Here is an 18914-nt window from a genome sequence, read left to right on the forward strand (position 1 = left end):
GTCAAGGTTCTCACCCATTCCTACCTTATATGGTTTGGAAATATGGTTTTATATGGTTTCCCACGGGTCTTCACCCCTCCGTACCAGACGCCACTGCTCGCCCCAGAGCTAAACCCTGTCCACTAAGGGCTGGCCTTGTATATATACCCCTAGTGAGTGGAGAGGTTCAAGTCTACCTGTATCACACCTGAACCTGCCCGTCTTGACACTGGGACACTCTCTCTTAGATATCTGGTCTGCTCGAGGTCGCCAGCTGGGTGTTTATACTCGTGTCCTGGCAACACTTCAGTGGTCTCATTAGTTATCTTAAATCAAGGATGCAATCTCATGTGCAGTGCAAGGTGACATAAATGGTTTCACTCAAAATAGCCCTAGAGAATAGAGGCTCACTCAAACACATTGGTAAGATTAAAAGTTTACTGAAGAAAATATATACACTTGCAATATGAAATAATATAGGTAGAATTGTCCGATGGCAGTAACACTCTTCTCGCTCCATCTCTAGCAACACGGTCAGCTAACTTGGTCCACTCTTCCGTCGGTGGGCACACAGCTCGTACTTACCTCAATCGTGAAGGGATCCAGTTGGATGTTCAGTCAATGCAAGACGTATCCTTTGCTAGTTGAGCTGAACCCTAGGCTATCACATAACCGTTCTGCGGAATACAAGAAATTTCGTTTCGGCACTCAAAAATCTAATTTTTTTACAATTTATATATAAAAATTTCAGCTCCCGGACAGGCCCCCCACTTGTTATGGGGTACGTGGTTGTACTGAGAAGAGCCAATAGTTAGAGTCAAGATGTATCTAAAATAGTGGGATAGATAGGGCTGGCTCCCCAAGGAATAAAGGTTTTTTTTTTTTTTTTTTTTTTTTTTTTGAGATATATACAAGTGTTGTTACATTCTTGGTTCCTAGTAATGATTCTATGTTTTAAATTACAGGTCTGTTGTCTAGTAGCTAATCATCTACACCACTTCAACAGGATGAATTGATACTTCTCGTAATCTAACTTATTTATTAAAACCCTCTAATAACCCCCATATCCATTAATACAATAAATTTCTTTACCACTCTACCTTACGTTAAACACCTTGGTCCACATAGACAGGATGCAGAGTTTACAATTACAACTAGGGTAAAGACTACTTGGAGTAGGACACTAGTAAAGGCTCTAGATACCCTGGTAAAACTTGAGCACACGTGGTTTTACTAAAACACCCTAGAGTAATCTTAGGGATATAAAGACTAGCTTAGGCTACACAAGAACTTAACTACACAATTTGCAAGAACACGGTAACACGGTATTATATTTATCTTAGATAATAAATGTAGAATGAGGTAAGGGAAAGGGAGAAGGAGGAGAACAGAGCCCACACGGGAGAGTGTGAACACCACAACAGCCAGAATGAAAGAGAGCGAGAGCAGCCTCCTCCGCTCTCTTAAATATGCTGCTGGAAAGGGTACCTAGCTGATCATACAGCTATAAACATACCAAGTCTTCACCAACATTCATTACTAGTTACTTTAACAGTTCTAAGAATAGCTGGGAACTAGTTCAATATTATATTTAATAGTCAACAAGCCCAGAGTCTGAATAATCTGTGAGTAACAAGGTTCATCTTACGTCTGGCAAGGAAGACTGAGACAAATACGCATCAGGTATGAGAAGCCTTGAATATAAACATTATTGTTAATTAAATATCCCTCTTACACAACTATTTGGAACTTAATTTGACCTCTGGTTTCTGAATGGGAACCCAGGGTCATAACAGCGGCATTATTTGCAGTATCTATGGCATATTTTACAACATTTTTTCACAGATGTGGTACAATGTGTGGTCACTGGATGTTTTATTATAATACAACTGGTATAAATTTAATATTTTGTCACATGTGCACAAAAATGTTTTATATTTCAGGAAATATGAAATTTATTATGAATTGTTTTCACTATATACACTTACTCAATATGTAGATGTTTTTATACCAGTATTGGACATTTAGAAATCCTCGAGACTGTGATACTCGTCAAAACATTTGTCATAGCACAATGGGACCTTTCATGCTGTGCACCAAGTTAAGACCAATTTTACATTTTTGTTCCCTGTTTTTTGTGGTCTTTCATACAATGCACTCACGCTGGGCTACTGCACGCTTTCCAGTTGGTGGTAAATACCTTACATTGTGTGTCAGAAAGGCGTCCTTGTAAGCGAGCCTGGGTGTGGGAGCATGGTGCAATGTTGGGTTCACAATAGAGCTTTTGTATGCCAGGAATTGGTTTGACAAACTTTTCTAGTAATTGTCTCTACAGTAAAACTGAGCGCACAGAAATTTCATTTACCATCTCTTTTGACAAAATACATATTGTAACTGTTCAGCATTATTACATCAACAAGGTGGAAAAACATCTTCTTGGTTCACTTCACTGTTTTCTGTACACACTGTACTGCCCCTACCATCATATCACATTTATCCACCAAACGCATGTTGATGTTATAGTCCAAAACACAATCAGGCTTATAGATTATTTGTTTTGTTCTTCTGTTCACCTTGCCACTGTCCACCATTGTACCATCGTAAACGGTGGTCAACATGTTCACTTCATGCCTGTCTTTCCACTGCACTGAAAGCATTGCACCAGTTTTTCTTAGCTCGTAATCACCAACCTACATAGCAGTGTGAAACACTGGCATTTTCCTTTGTTTTGCCTTCACTGTGCCACACACACCAGTTCTATTATCAAGCAAGAACCTGGTTAGCAAGGGACTGGTATAATAGTTATCTGTGTATAATATGTGGCCCTTGTTCAGATATGGTGCAAGCAGTGACTTCACCACACTACCTGAGAAGCCATGATTGTTATTAGCAGGAATGTCTACACTTGTACCCATATACATTATCATGTGTAACACAGTTCCTGTTTCACAGTCACAGAGTACACAGAATTTAAATCCAAATCTGAGACGTTTTGAGGGAATATACTGCTTGAAGGCAGACCGTCCTTTGAAAAGCACAGGGGATTCATCAGTTGCCAGCTTCTGAGCTGGTACGTAGAAATCTCTGACTTTCAAACAAGTTCATTCAGGATGTGCCTCACCTTCTGAAGTCTATCATCTTCAATCTGGTCTTCATTATTTGCAAAATGAAGACACCTGAGGATTATCGCAAATCGGTCTCGAGACATATATTTCCCAAACAATGGTGTTGGAATAGTTTGGTCTTTGCTCCAATAATGGTCGAGTACGTGTTTGACACAATGCTTCATCAACATACACATACATTTCACCTAAAGTCGTATCTTTCCATCGCTGTAATCGTGAAAAATCGGATAACTCCTCACCATTGAGATCAGTCGTATATTTGTTCGTTTCCTGAACAATATGCTCCATGAGCGGCTCATCAAAATATGCAGTAAAGTAGTCCATTTCACACATACAGTATAACCTCGATTCAACGCACTATATGGGACCAGCCCCAGTGTGTTGGAGCGTTGGATTCGTTGCAAGAGGTGACCTTCAGGAGGTGTTTGCATCAGTGTCTTTTTTTTCTTGTACACAATAAAAATGCATTATCATATTATGTACTGTACATATATTTTACTACTCTACTAAAAAATACTGTGTTACATTTGTTATTTACCTTATTGTTGGAGTTATGTCCATCTTGAAGTCTCATGGAGATGTGAATGTTGTACAGTAAGTACGTACTGTAGTGTATTATGCCGTTAGCACTGTGTTGATCAAGTAGTTCTGCTGTATGTTGAAGTACAGTGGTACCTCGGAATGCGATTGTCCCTGTATGCGAGGTTTTCGGAAGGCGAGGTGTATTTACTCCAAAAATTTGTCTCAGAAGGCGAGGGTTACTTCGGGAGGCGAGTTTGGACGCGAGTTTGTTGATACGCGTACAGCCGACCTAGCGCGTTCGTCGCCCCTCCGCCCCTCAGTTTATTATTGTCTCGCGCTCAGTGACTACCCCCACATCAATTCTTCTCGCGGATTTTCAGTGTTTTGTTGGATTTTTTGTGATTTGTCTATACAATTTGTTATTATATATCTCACCATGGGTCCCAAGAAAGCCAGTGGTAAGGATAAAGGCCAGAAAGCTCATGTGAGGATGACAATAGAGGAGAAACAAGAGATCATTCGGAAGCATGAGAACGGTACACATGTTGTTGAACTTTGTAGGCAGTACAACAAAGCCACATCAACAATATGCACTATACTTAAGAAGAAAAATAAGATTATGGGTGCTAAAGTGGCAAAAGGAGTAAGAACATTAACGGCACAAAGACCACAAATGCTTGAAGAAGTGGAAAAGTTGTTATTAATTTGGATACACGACAAGGAGTTGAGGGGTGATAGTGTTTCGGAGGCCATTATTTGTGAGAAAGCCAGGGTGTTGCACGAAGACCTTCTAAAGAATACCCCTGCAACGAGTGATGCAGATAAGAAAGAGTTTAAGGCAAGCAGGGGCTGGTTTGAAAAATTTAGAAAGAGAAGTGGTATCCATAGTGTTACAAGGCATGGGGTTATGTGATGTGATTATGGAAGGGGACTCCCCTTCCAAACAGTAACTCCTCTCCTCCTCCCCCCTCCTCACCATCTTCCATACGCCTACAGCACTCGACAGCAAGGTAAGTAATAACTGGAACACAGTTTTGTAGGTTTATTTAGATGAATTAGGTAAATTAGGTATAAAAATTTAGTTTGATGTGGGGTTTTTGGGGTAGTCAGGAACGGATTAATTCATTTCCCTTTATTTCTTATGGGGAAATTAACTTCGGAATGCGAGTTTTCGGAAGGCGAGGCGTCTCCAGGAACGGATTAAACTCTTATTCTGAGGTATGCCTGTACTACAATACAGTTTATGAAACTATTGTACACTAAAATTACTGCAACTTTAATTTTAACACTATGTACACACTTAAATTTAACACTTGTTCTAACTGTTCACTCCACACACAATGTTTTTAAATGTTTGCATCAGCTTTGCTGGTGCTCGCTGCTGCTGTGTTGGCTTCAGCTGCTTCTGTTATACTGGTGCTGGGTATGGCTGTACTAGCTGCTGTACAGCTGTAGTCAAAAAATGGTAAATTCCACAATTATTCTTCCACCGGCGGACAAACACATCACTCCCAGACAAAGCTAACGGGTGTCTACTGTATGAACGTAGACTAGGTCTATACTCCCTGCATGCTGGGATTTAAGCCAGATTCAGTAACGTAAATTTCTTTCAAATATTGCAGTCTTCGTGGTGTAGTGGTAAGACACTCGCCTGGCGTTCCGCGAGCGCTTTGTCATGGGTTCGTATCCTGGCCGGGGAGGATTTACTGGGCGCAATTCCTTAACTGTAGCCTCTGTTTAACACAACAGTAAAATGTGTATTTGGATGAAAAAACGATTCTTCGCGGCAGGGGATCGTATTCCAGGGACCTGCCCGAAACGCTACGCGTACTAGTGGCTGTACAAGAATGTAACAACTCTTGTATATATCTCAAAAAAAAAAAAAATTGGATTTACATCACATTATATATTTTTGGGTTATATATTTAGTATAGTAACATTATTAGGATTATAAGAGAGATAAAAATCTTATTTTAGAACTGACTTATTAATTTTATTATTTCGAGGCCGTAGGTGACTGAACTGTGGTGACGAAATCGAACGAAACATGCATGGTGCTGTGTCTTCAAGGATTAGACCCGTCCACTCGCGCTGGAGTAGTTGTTCCAATAACGTAAATAATTTCCAATTAGCAGATGTCTATCATATGACAGTATATTTTCGGTTTTATTTAGTTTAGTTTAATTAGGATAATAAAAAGCTATTAAAGCATTGGTTTTAGAAATGATTTATTAGTCTGAAACTTTCAAAGTCATGGGTCACTGAACTATAACGACACAGACGAAGGAAAACCAAGTGAGGTTTACAGAACAGTATTCCCTTATCTGTCCACCCTCGATCCCTTCCCATACTAATTTGTACCATGCCTTGTTTAGTCTTACTACATGGACTAAGTACTTTGACCTCCATCATTTAGATTCTACTCCTGATGATTTTTCCCAACATTAGGCACCTTGTTGATTCGGTGGATGCCTCTGTTACTTTCAACCCCACCCGTCTCGGTTCGCGTGTCACTGCTGCTTCTTCTTAGGGTGCAGCTACCCGCTTGGCCACTTTATCCTGCATTGGTGAGACTCCTGTTAAGGTCTCCAAGAACGCTCGGTTAAATGCCAGTGTTGGCACTATTCTCCTCTCGCACCATGTTTCAACTGGTGTTAGGAATCTAAAGGACTGCCACGATGATATTAAGCATATCCTTGAAGCCCAGGGTCATTCTGTCCCCCAGGTGGACACGTTTACCCATCCCCATCGTGGTCGTCGCCGTCACCCCCTTCGGGTTGTGAAAATTACCTATGATGGACCCTTCCGCCCTCTGGTGCTTGTGCCAGGTGCACCGTTCAGGAGTACATTCCCTCTCCTCAGCTCTGTAATAAGTGCTGGAAGTTTGGGCATAGTGCCCTCCGATGCTCCAGTACTCTCTCTCTCTGTCCCTTGTGTGGGGCCGAAGGTCACTCTAAGTCGGAGTGCACTTCTCTCCAGGCTCTCTGCCTCAATTGCGGTGAGGCCCACCCTACCTTCTCCCGCATGTGTATACATTGCAAGCTTAAGACAGCCGTCCTCAACTTGAAGCACTGGGAACGTTTGTCTTTTCCTGAGGTGAGGCGCCAAGTTCGCAGTTACCCCCCTTTCGCTTGCGTCTCTTATGCTTGCGTGCTGCGCTCTTCCTCTCCTCGCCCTTTCCACCTTCCTCAGTCTCACAACCGTTTCCAGGCCTTTGACCCAGACACACCCACGTCTTCCTTCCCAGCTCCTTTCCTTTCTGTCCCGATGGATCCCCCTCCTGGTTCTCTGTCTGGGGTTCCCCTTCTTTCTACCCAGTCTGTCATATCTCCTGTGGTTTCTTTCTCATCTCCCTCCGATCCTCCTTCCCATCCTTCTCCTCCGTCTCTTAGCTCTTCACGCCGCCTGTCTGTGCGAGCTGATGTCCATCACTCTCCTAGCGATCATCGTGTCGTTTGCTCTCATTCTTCTTCTGTTGAGACGCTTGAATCTGTTGCCCAGTACGTTGTTGCTGGAACACCTGTCATTTTGAGTCAGAAGCGAAAGCCTGGCTCATCTCCTTCCTCCTCCCCGGCGGGTAAGAAGGCTTTGCTTTCTTCCTCACCCCCTCACCCCTAACTCTGTCACTCCATCTCCTCCCATTTTGGTGGTCGAGCCCCCTGTTCCTGCTATGGAGGTTTTTTTGGCTCTCGCTTCCCTCTTGGTTGCTGCCCATGCTGAGGTGCGCTCCCCGGTTTCTGCCCCTCCTCCTCCCTCCTGCTGTCCTTGACCCTCGGTTGTCTCCTCCTCCGAACCCTGCTCATCTGCCTCCGGTCTGTCCTCCCACTCCCTTCCCTCCGTCCTTACTCAGTTTACCCATGCCCCCCTAACCCTGACTTCGTTGACCCTGATCCAGATCCTGAGCTTTAACATGCTGTGTTCCTCTTAATCTTTGTTTCTTCATTGTTTTCTGTTGCTGTAATTTCTCTTTTTGTCGATGTCTATTCTTCAATGGAATATTCGTGGATATTACGGCAATTTCCATTAACTCCAACCTCTGATTTCACAGTTTTCCCCCTTTGTGTCTGTCTCCAGGAGCTGATGCTTGGTACTCGTCCTGGTCGCTTCCATGGGTATTCCTTCCCCCCCCCCTCCGTAACTCTACTGCTCTCTTGATTTGTTCTGATGTTCCCTTCGCTCCCCCTACTTTTTCCACCGCCTCTCCAATGTTCTGCTGCCCGTGTCTTTTTGAGTAAATGGTATACGGTTTGTTCCATTTCTCTCTCTGCACATGTCCCGCTTTCTCTTCCTGATCTTTAACACCTACTGGACTCCTTGCCGGAGCCTGTGCTCCTGCTGGGTGATTTTAATTGTCTACATACCCTCTGGGATGATCTTCACACAAACACCCGGTGGTCGCCTTCTTGATCCGTTCGTCCTCTCTTCTTCCCTGTCTCTTCAGAATTCCGGTGAACCCACTCATTTGGACTCTCGAACTCGCACCCTTTCCTAACTTGATCTTTCTCTCTGCTTGTTGTCGATTTACAGTACTTGGCTTTCTCGTGGTGGGTTCTTGATGCCCTCCATGGCAGTGACCATTTCCCCATCCTTGTTACCTTTTTCTCTTCACTTTCCCCTCTCCTTCCTTAGGTGGCAGTTTACCATGGCAGACTGGAACCCTGGATTCTCTTTACCCTCCGAGCTACTCTCTCCAACCTCTCCGTTCTGCCTCTCCCTCGCACCCTACTTCTTTTTCATGACACCATCTTTGACGCTGCCCTCCACTTTACTCTCACTCTACCTCTCAGGGCACGCGGAAGTGCATTCCCTGGTGGAATGTGGACTGTGCTTGGGTTGTCCGCTGTAAGCGTGCAATTTGGAAGAGACACCGCCGCCGGCAGACGGCTGATTCTTTTGTTTTGTTTCGGAAGGCGAGTGTGGTGGCCCGTAGGATCATCTGTACAGCTAAACGTGAGTGTTGGAAGTCTTATGTTTCTACCATTACGACCGAAACTCCTCTGCTGCAAATCTGGAAGCAGATCTGCAAAATACGCAAAAACCAAGAGTGAGCTGCCACACCCAGCCAGCCTTCCCTCACTTCTCCAACATCTTACTCGCCAACATTCCTCCTCACACCATACTGTTATTATTTTTATTACACTATATACATATGTTATGTGTGGAATATTTGGGCTTGATTCTAATTAATTAATAATTAAAGTAGTAAATTAAATTACGAAGGACCACCCGCTTTTAAAGTAAAGAGGGAAACTGAAAATTTCTGATCATTGGATAATTTCTAGAGGAAACCAGTGACTATGGATATAACTAGAAAGCATGATCATAATAATAATTAATGGGCTGTATTATTAAATGAAACAAACCTCAAACACCTACATTGGGGGGTTATTACTGGAGGTAAGTACGTCCAGGAATTAGTGTGGTTCGTTCACTAATTCAATTAATAATAATCTAATCCTAGAATGTAATGTTGAAACTAATATCATTCACATAAAGAGGAATATAAATATGAGCATAATAATGAGTTACAGTAAATCATACATTAATCTCAAAGCACTCTGCACAAATTAATTGCAAAGGAATGGAAAAAAGAGAAATAAATCTTAGCTTGACGAAGATGCCTTTAGTACGCCATAGAAATCCTCTCATTCTCCAGACTCGGTACACTAACGAGTTGAACGGGCTAACATGGATGAAGGCAGCATGAGGAATTCTTCTCTCGGGCTGCAAGATAAATAATTTCCAGTAGCAATTGATTTAACTACTCAATTTATATTCAAGAATATTAAGAATTTACAGATGACAAATTTAATCACCTGTTATTAGGTGTTATCACGCTGGTTAACGAACAATCACCCTGCTATTATCACACTTCTACCTGATGCATCAAATAAAAGAATACTTAGCTGTGGGCACTGTATAAGTATTAAGATTGCCGTATTTCGCATCCCAGGCTCCGGTGAACCTATCCTGGATAGTGATGCGCTTCAGCTGGCTGATCACGTGTCGTCAGGAACCAAGTCTAAGGGCTCCTTATTTAACACCAGCACTAGTTGAAGATATTATCTGCAAGGTTGTTCACGCCTCACAGTGGCGGCTTTCATCTGTAGGTGGATAACACCTGCCCTATTTGCTGGGCAATGGCGTCTTCTTATGAGTACGGTAAGCGCAGGTTTGCTTCCTTTCGGCTCTGCACGTGTCCGCGTACTGAGGAGGATGGCGTCCCTCCAACCCACGCCGAGTCGGCGTTCATAAAACAAATTATTGTCTCGAACATTAATATTTCTCGCATTTGCGCTTGAAACGTTAAAGACTGGACGGGTTTATTATTTAGAGGAACAAAATATTATTATTTACCAATTTAAGAATAGTAAATATATAAGGGAGAGGAATTAATGTCTCCCCATGGCATTCATTGATGACGTTAACTATCGCGAGGTAGACGCTATGATTCTAACGCTCTATTCGGCTTTTAGTTAGAGAACAATTCGTCTGCAATCAGTTGTCATACAGAATGCTTTAATTATGGAGAATCGTATTTAATTCTCACACAAATTGGATATAATGTGTTTACTGTAAGAAAATCTGACGCAATACTGGCGTCAGGTGACGTGAGAATTCTAGCCTACTGCACAGATGAATTATTAGTACATGAGAATTCTACGAGTTGTTAATTTTACTTACTACAATAATTAGTATGGTTAGTAATAAGTAATGAGAATACAACAATGTTGTATTCGGTGTTGGAAATATCCAACATAACTCCGGGGGGAGGATTTTAGGGTCGTAGTGTACTGTGTTGTACTGACCTATCCCGAAGTGATATTAAGATTAGTACATTAGTATGTTAGTATGTTAGTACACACATAACGAACGTCCCGGATTTATCAAGGACTTACAAGAACTTGAGTCTTGCTATTTACATGTCAAATGAAACATGTTGTTTGTAGCCTACACAATATTTATAGAATTCAACTCTCCCAATTTAAACTAACAGAATCTACGGTGATGCGATATCCTGTGTCATAGTGACGTGTAATGTTTAGTTACGTGATATCTCATCGTAGCATCATCAAAGTTATTTAAGTGAGATGTGAAGGAAATTACTCTTGTTCAGAGTTGTAATAGGCTTGTAGTTTCCCTTAGTGGAAACATGTAGTAAATATTGAAACATTAAATGATTAAGTTATCGGTAATCAGGAACGCTCTAAAGCTCACAATAAACTCAACAACTAGGGTCGCAGTGACATGTAATGGTGTATTACGTAGCTGCTGAATCATAGGTAAACTCAGAATAAGTTCCTAAGAACTGATAACACTATTGTATAATTATACAGTAAAGTGTTATTAGTCATTTAAGATCAAGGAGACCACGACACTACAGTGAGGTCACTGTCTAGGGTCGCTGTGACTTGTAACTATTGAGTTACTAGACAATAACATCACGCAGCATCACGATCACCCCAAATTCAAATGAGGAAGTTGAATTTAATGTGCACTGCCGTGCAGTAGTCATTCTGACTGATGGTACAATTAATTTGCTAACTAGCTAAAATAATAGAAAAGTAGAGAACTGAAAAGTTTATTCATTAAATCAAGGAAAATTCTGAGTCGACAGTGAGATTAGTAGCCTAGTCATTCTGACTTATGAGCTAATTAAATGGCAGCTCATAGGCTTGACACTGTAAACTGGTTAGTACGAAATCACCTTTACATGAATTTGAGTTTATTAAATCAGTCTCTATAAGTATAGTCAACTGTAATTAATGGTGAGTACAGGTTAGGCTAGTACTCAGTTGACACTAACTAAAGTCCCTAAACCTACCTAAGTAAGTGACTAAGCTAATTGTGAGCAAAAATGTACTCAAATTAAGATTGTGAGCAGTATTGAGCTCATTAACAGGTCGAGCTATATTGAACTCGTGAACATGGTGAGTTGCAGTGAGCTCGTCAGCAGTGCTGACAGGGTGAGTTGCAGTGAACTCGTCAACAGTGCTGACAGGGTGAGCTACATTGAGCTCGTCAACAGTGTTGACAGGGTGAGCTACATTGAGCTCGTTAGCAGTGCTAACAGGGTGAGTTGCAGTGAACTCGTCAACAGTGTTGACAGGGTGAGCTACATTGAGCTCGTTAGCAGTGCTAACAGGGTGAGTTGCAGTGAACTCGTCAACAGTGTTGACAGGGTGAGCTACATTGAGCTCGTTAGCAGTGCTAACAGGGTGAGCTACATTGAGCTCGTTAACAGTTAACAGGGTGAGTTCAGTGAACTCGAATTAACGAGGTGGAGTTTTGTCATTCAATTATCATGGCGAGCAATATTAAGCTCGTACGCATGGTGAACAAGCACTCATATTATTACGTTAATTCTAAGGTGAGCTATATTAAGCTCAGGAAGCATGTTAATTAACAATGCTAATGTTTAACGATAATGCATTAAACATATTAGTTCTCTGGAAATTCACTTACATATTAGTAAGTTTGCAAGTTTGTTCATGTTGCGCTCCTACACCAAATAAGCAGAAACGAAAGAAAAAACAACTCAAACAATTAATGCAAGTATTTATCACTAACTCTTAGTGCAGAAAACATGGTATTAAGAAGGTTTTCTTGGCAAACCTTTAAGCGCAAGTATAGTGGACCAGTGGTCCTAGTGAATTTGTAATTAAATTCAGGAAATGCCAGTGGCATTGAGTGCTAGATTCTCTAGCCTAACATTATTAATTACCTAGGGAGTACTAGATTCTCTAGCCTAACATTACAATTTAACTAGGAAGACTGAGTGTGGTCAACTACTACTTGTCAAGAATAATTCTAGGTCTGCAGTGAATTCAATGGGTTGGTCGCTGTGACTTGTACTTGTTTGAGTACGGACCATTGATTTTCACTGAGAGCTATGAAACATCTCGGCGAGTATCAATTGCACTACATTCAATCTGAGTTTATTACTCAGCTGTGTTTCTCCCTTTAGCTTGTTGCTGGAGAATTGATTTACTGCTGACTAATTTATTATTGTTGGCAGGTTTAGGCTTGTTCACATTCAGAACTTTACCAGTAAGTAAGTAGCCTCCTGCAGATTGGAGCATATTCATTCCCAATCGTTTAACATGTCCAGTTATGAACTGGTAATAGTAGTCGGCTCCTACTAGTACATCTACATTGTTAAGGCGGTCAGACATTAATTTGTCAGCCAAATTAATTTCACGTTCCTGCAGGAAGTGGGCTGTGTACCCCAGACCCTTAATATTTAAGTCTAAAGGTATTTGATCTACAACAATGGCTTGGACAGCCTTGGCGTGACTATCTAGTCGTACAAGCGGTTGAACTACTGAGTATTCATGGGTTCCTCGATTTATCATGAACCCTGAGAAGTTTAATTTTACCTGTCCTATTGGTTGTAAATTAAGTGCCTCTGCTGCCCTTTGAGTAATGAAAGTTCTCTGGGAACCTTGATCAAATAGTCCACGTATGGTGATCTTGGCTCTCCTGTTCTTCACTTGAAGTTGGGCAGTAGGCAAAGCAACATCCACTTGAGATGCTTGTGAAGTTACGCTGTACACATCTCGCACCTTGCAGCACTGTACTGGTGTAGATTCTCTACGTCCTATTCTAGGATTGACATAATTAGTCCTAACTAATTTGCACAGTGCAGCATGATGCTTGCCTCTTCTACACCTATTGCAGGTGTTCAGTGGGGTGTCACAGCTGTTAACATTATGTGGTTTGAGACACCTAGTACATTTGTGTAACTGTTTGAGTCGTCTGACTCTTGTGTCTCTATTAGGATAATTAGTACATTTGTACAGAGAATGTTTTTGGTTGCAAAACAAGCACATTCCCCATCCTACAGATCGTTTAGGGGTTACCGATTTAGGTAAAACAGTATTTGCAGGTTGTGATGGTTTTGCTGTTTGCATTTGCTTGTTATTTATTCTCTTGTGAGTACTTGGTGTACTCTGGGGAACCATTAACAGGCACTTGGGAGTGCTCTTTGGACTATTAGGTCTCTTAGGAGCACCTGTGGGACTCTTAGGCCTCACTGATGAATCAGTGTTTGACTGATTCTGGTTACATGGATTATTAGCAGTGCTCTTTGGACTATTAGGTCTCTTAGGAGCACCTGTGGAACTCTTAGGTCTCACTGATGAATCAGTATTTGACTGATTGTCGTTAAATTGAGTATTAGCACCTTGGTTACCTAGTGACAGTGTCACTTTAGAAGTTTCAGGTAAGGAAACTGATGTAGGTACAGTTTTGGTGCATTCAGATTTAGCATTAATTGCTTGATCTGCTGTATGATTGCTCATATTACACAAACCTGTAAATATATCCTGCATTGACAGGGTATTACCATTCTGGCATACATATAGTTTATTAACACTTTTGGGCTATCTGGACGCGCCGGTGCGTTCGGTTTCGTCTAACGTAAACGCATAGTGGACATAAAGTTATGTCTACTTTTAAAATATTTGTATAAAATTCAATTTTTATCCGATTTACTTTGGGTTTGTTTCAAACTGCGCGCTATGAGGCTCTCTTTCTCACCACTAGGCTGCATGGTACAATAAGTTCATGAAAGGTGTGGATAACTTCAATCAAATGGTATTTTGTCCCAAACGGGTTGCAGGTGGGTGACTTTAGCCGTTTATACTGGTAATTCTTCCCCCATATCATGTATTATATGCATATGTCTGTTTAGGGAATTTTATTCCGATCAATATACAACCAAAAATAACTGTGTGCAACAAGTATAATCTTGACAAACATAACAAAAGTAAAAATATTTCGTGTGTGTTTGACGCTCACTGATATGTTCCAGCGTTGTTTTATATTTGTCGCTATTCTAACTTACGCTTTGTTGATATTTTTTACCTATGGGCACATAGAACATTCTATTGCGAACACATTGACATAAAAATGAATGACGTACATAGAAAATTAATGTCATGAGAGTGAAATAAGTATAAACTTTCAAAGCGCCGTGCGTCGTCCCGTCACCGATACCGGGTAACAATTTCACCACTTCCCACACTCTTGCGGGCGGGCTGCATCATTATTCTACGCTTATATTCATATCACCGTGTTGGGAATTTCATTGCGAGTCCATTGATACCAAAATTAACGCTGTAGAACAAGTGTGGAGGTGATTACAATCCCAAGAGTAAAAACATTTTGTTGCTGATGGGCGCTCACAGCGAGTCATCTACGTAGTTATTTATTTGGTGCTGGTATCCCTATATGTTTCGTGACTTATTTTACTAATGTTCTTCTAGAGAATTTTATTGCGAACACGTTGGTACCAAAATGAAATACGTAGCATGAGAACTAAGGTCAGAAGAGTAAAAAGAGTATACACATTTTTGTTTTTACGCTTAAGCGATAAAAACGCAGCGCGCACATTCGGTTGGCTGAGTGACCTTTGCGGAGAGCGCGAAAGTGTTAAGTGTGTCACCAGACAATTTTCTTTGGATGATAATTTTAGTCATCCACTCAGTAGTTGGGTGATCCACCTCTTTACTGAAAGAATTTATCAGTGACTCAAGCTGAAAACTAAAAGCTTGTAAAGAGTTAACTGATTGCTCTGGTGAAGATAAATTTAATAATTGGTGCACAAGGTTTATAATAGTCTTCTCATTGTTAGCACTTACTTTAGAAGGCTGTTGTGAGCAATTTTGACCATTACTTGTGTTGCTTAAGGCTTCTTGCTTAGCCTCAGCTTTGATTACAGCTTCGACTGCTGCTGCAGCATTAGCTTTATCATTTTCTCGTTCAGATTCACTGATTATTGCAGCTTCACTTGTTTCATCTGCAGCTTCATTTGTTTCTCTGGGTTCTGGTGATAAGCTAGTTAATTCAGTAGCATTATGTATTGAACTTATAGAATCCAGGGAACATTGAGAAGAGTGGTCTGAAATTTGATCAGACTCTGTAAACAAATCATCACATGAAGCTGTATTAGATGAGAGGTTAGAAAATGAAGGTTGATCTTCAGTTCTTGATCCTGTATAGTGATCAGTATTGACTAGAGGATTCTCCTCGTCTTGATGTAGCTCAAGTATTTCATCTGAGCTGAGTGTTAACTTGGATACAGGTCTATTAATGAACTGATCTATCCACTCGGGAATATCTAGTCTCGCAAGCACTTTATCATATTGGTCTAACCTGGTTTGAACGATACATTCATAGTCATCAAGTTCAGATTCTGTTAGACATAAGTCGTCTGAGACAGTATGACCGGCCTGGAGTAAATTCCTGTGGGACTCGATTACAGTCTTGATATAGTCATATCTTTTGTTAGCGTACTTTATGTAACTTGCTAGCCTGTAGACGTAATCTGGGTCAGTTTCTACACAGTTGTCACATTTGATGAACTGTTTTCCTAGCTGGAGTTGAAGAGCTATCAAGAATCTTGCGTTCCTTTCTAAAGGATTCATTCTTGCGGTAAATTGAGCCTGATAGGGCTTATGTAGCTAGTGGTATAGCTATGGTGTCTGCTCCTTGATGCAGAGCAGGTATAATGATTTATAGCCTGGTAGGGCTTATGTAGCTAGTGGTATAGCTATAGTCTGCTCCTTGATGCAGAGCAGGTATAATTAATGACAGCCTGATAGGGCTTATGTAGCTAGTGGTATAGCTATGGTATCTGCTCCTTGATGTAGAGCAGGTATAAGTATTGACAGCCTAATATTTCTTGAGGCTGGTTGTAATTTACCTCATTTAGAGGTTAGCTACCTACCTAATAATAAGCAACTAAGATTTGAGTGGTACCTTGGTCTCACCACAGGTGTTCCTCAGCTTAGCTCTTCTAAATCAGCCTCGGATGGGTAGTGGACTTACAGTAACACTCAAAAACACACATAGAAATATGCAATAAAATAATTACACAATAAATGGTTAATCCCACCCTTGATAGGGTCAGCACAAAAGAATAATATATGTCACTAACTAGCACAAGCCTAGTCGTGAGAATTTCTACTTGAGAAACTACAACTATATTTAGTCTGTGCTTGTGCCAAATTCAACACAATCACAGCCTAAATTGCTACCTACCTAAGGTTGGCAAAGATTATATTATGGTGCAGTAATGTGCAAATAATTGTGCTGTGTTTTTGGGTTTTTTGTATTTTATATAATATACACTTGTATAATTATGTGTATAAGAAATTAAATGAACACAAAAGAATTAATTGTGTTTGGCAAGTATTCTACTGCCGTAAATATTATCTAACTCCTAAATGTACTCCTAATTGTGGAATAAAATATTATCAGGGTTAGTAATGATTAACTAGTATGAGATCAGTGATTTATATTGGTATACTGGATCCCTAAATGTTAATGATCCACTGACTTGAGTGAAGCAGTAACTTTAACATGGATTCAGGCTATAATGGACGGTCTGCTGACAGCCATATATTGAAACATTGGTATAGCCTAAATGGTTAACACTTAATTGGTGTTAATGATTAATATAAGGTTATGAGCTGTTGCTCTTGGTGACCTAAAGATTCTACTTCAGTATGAAGTGTAGGTCTAAATGTTGTGGGTAATTGGTTATGACCCACTAAAGCTATGTATAAGGTAGCTGTTAGTGTGATCTAGGCTAACTGATGTGTTACACTGTTAGTTGACACAATTAATTAAATAGTTAGTCTAGCTTCTATCACACAAGGATTAGTTATTAATGGTTAATATTTTAATTATAAATTTAATGCCTATCCGGTTCGAAGAAGACCATAATGTGGGATATTTGGGCTTGATTCTAATTAATTAATAATTAAAGTAGTAAATTAAATTACGAAGGACCACCCGCCTTTAAAGTAAAGAGGGAAACTGAGAATTTCTGATCATTGGATAATTTCTAGAGGAAACCAGTGACTATGGATATAACTAGAAAGCATGATCATAATAATAATTAATGGGCTGTATTATTAAATGAAACAAACCTCAAACACCTACATTGGGGGGTTATTACTGGAGGTAAGTACGTCCAGGAATAAGTGTGGTTCGTTCACTAATTCAATTAATAATAATCTAATCCTAGAATGTAATGTTGAAACTAATATCATTCACATAAAGAGGAATATAAATATGAGCATAATAATGAGTTACAGTAAATCATACATTAATCTCAAAGCACTCTGCACAAATTAATTGCAAAGGAATGGAAAAAAGAGAAATAAATCTTAGCTTGACGAAGATGCCTTTAGTACGCCATAGAAATCCTCTCATTCTCCAGACTCGGTACACTAACGAGTTGAACGGGCTAACATGGATGAAGGCAGCATGAGGAATTCTTCTCTCGGGCTGCAAGATAAATAATTTCCAGTAGCAATTGATTTAACTACTCAATTTATATTCAAGAATATTAAGAATTTACAGATGACAAATTTAATCACCTGTTATTAGGTGTTATCACGCTGGTTAACGAACAATCACCCTGCTATTATCACACTTCTACCTGATGCATCAAATAAAAGAATACTTAGCTGTGGGCACTGTATAAGTATTAAGATTGCCGTATTTCGCATCCCAGGCTCCGGTGAACCTATCCTGGATAGTGATGCGCTTCAGCTGGCTGATCACGTGTCGTCAGGAACCAAGTCTAAGGGCTCCTTATTTAACACCAGCACTAGTTGAAGATATTATCTGCAAGGTTGTTCACGCCTCACAGTGGCGGCTTTCATCTGTAGGTGGATAACACCTGCCCTATTTGCTGGGCAATGGCGTCTTCTTATGAGTACGGTAAGCGCAGGTTTGCTTCCTTTCGGCTCTGCACGTGTCCGCGTACTGAGGAGGATGGCGTCCCTCCAACCCACGCCGAGTCGGCGTTCATAAAACAAATTATTGTCTCGAACATTAATATTTCTCGCATTTGCGCTTGAAACGTTAAAGACTGGACGGGTTTATTATTTAGAGGAACAAAATATTATTATTTACCAATTTAAGAATAGTAAATATATAAGGGAGAGGAATTAATGTCTCCCCATGGCATTCATTGATGACGTTAACTATCGCGAGGTAGACGCTATGATTCTAACGCTCTATTCGGCTTTTAGTTAGAGAACAATTCGTCTGCAATCAGTTGTCATACAGAATGCTTTAATTATGGAGAATCGTATTTAATTCTCACACAAATTGGATATAATGTGTTTACTGTAAGAAAATCTGACGCAATACTGGCGTCAGGTGACGTGAGAATTCTAGCCTACTGCACAGATGAATTATTAGTACATGAGAATTCTACGAGTTGTTAATTTTACTTACTACAATAATTAGTATGGTTAGTAATAA

General features: G+C 40.5%; 1 protein-coding gene across 1 annotated transcript in view; it reads left to right on the forward strand.

Annotated features, from left to right (window-relative positions):
- The window catches only part of LOC138349646 (tripartite motif-containing protein 59-like), a 145273-nt gene that overhangs the window by 16481 nt on the left and 109878 nt on the right, over positions 1–18914 (forward strand). The window lies entirely within an intron of this gene.

This window comes from Procambarus clarkii, chromosome 19 (assembly GCF_040958095.1).
Source record: "Procambarus clarkii isolate CNS0578487 chromosome 19, FALCON_Pclarkii_2.0, whole genome shotgun sequence".
NCBI classification, from domain to species: domain Eukaryota; kingdom Metazoa; phylum Arthropoda; class Malacostraca; order Decapoda; family Cambaridae; genus Procambarus; species Procambarus clarkii.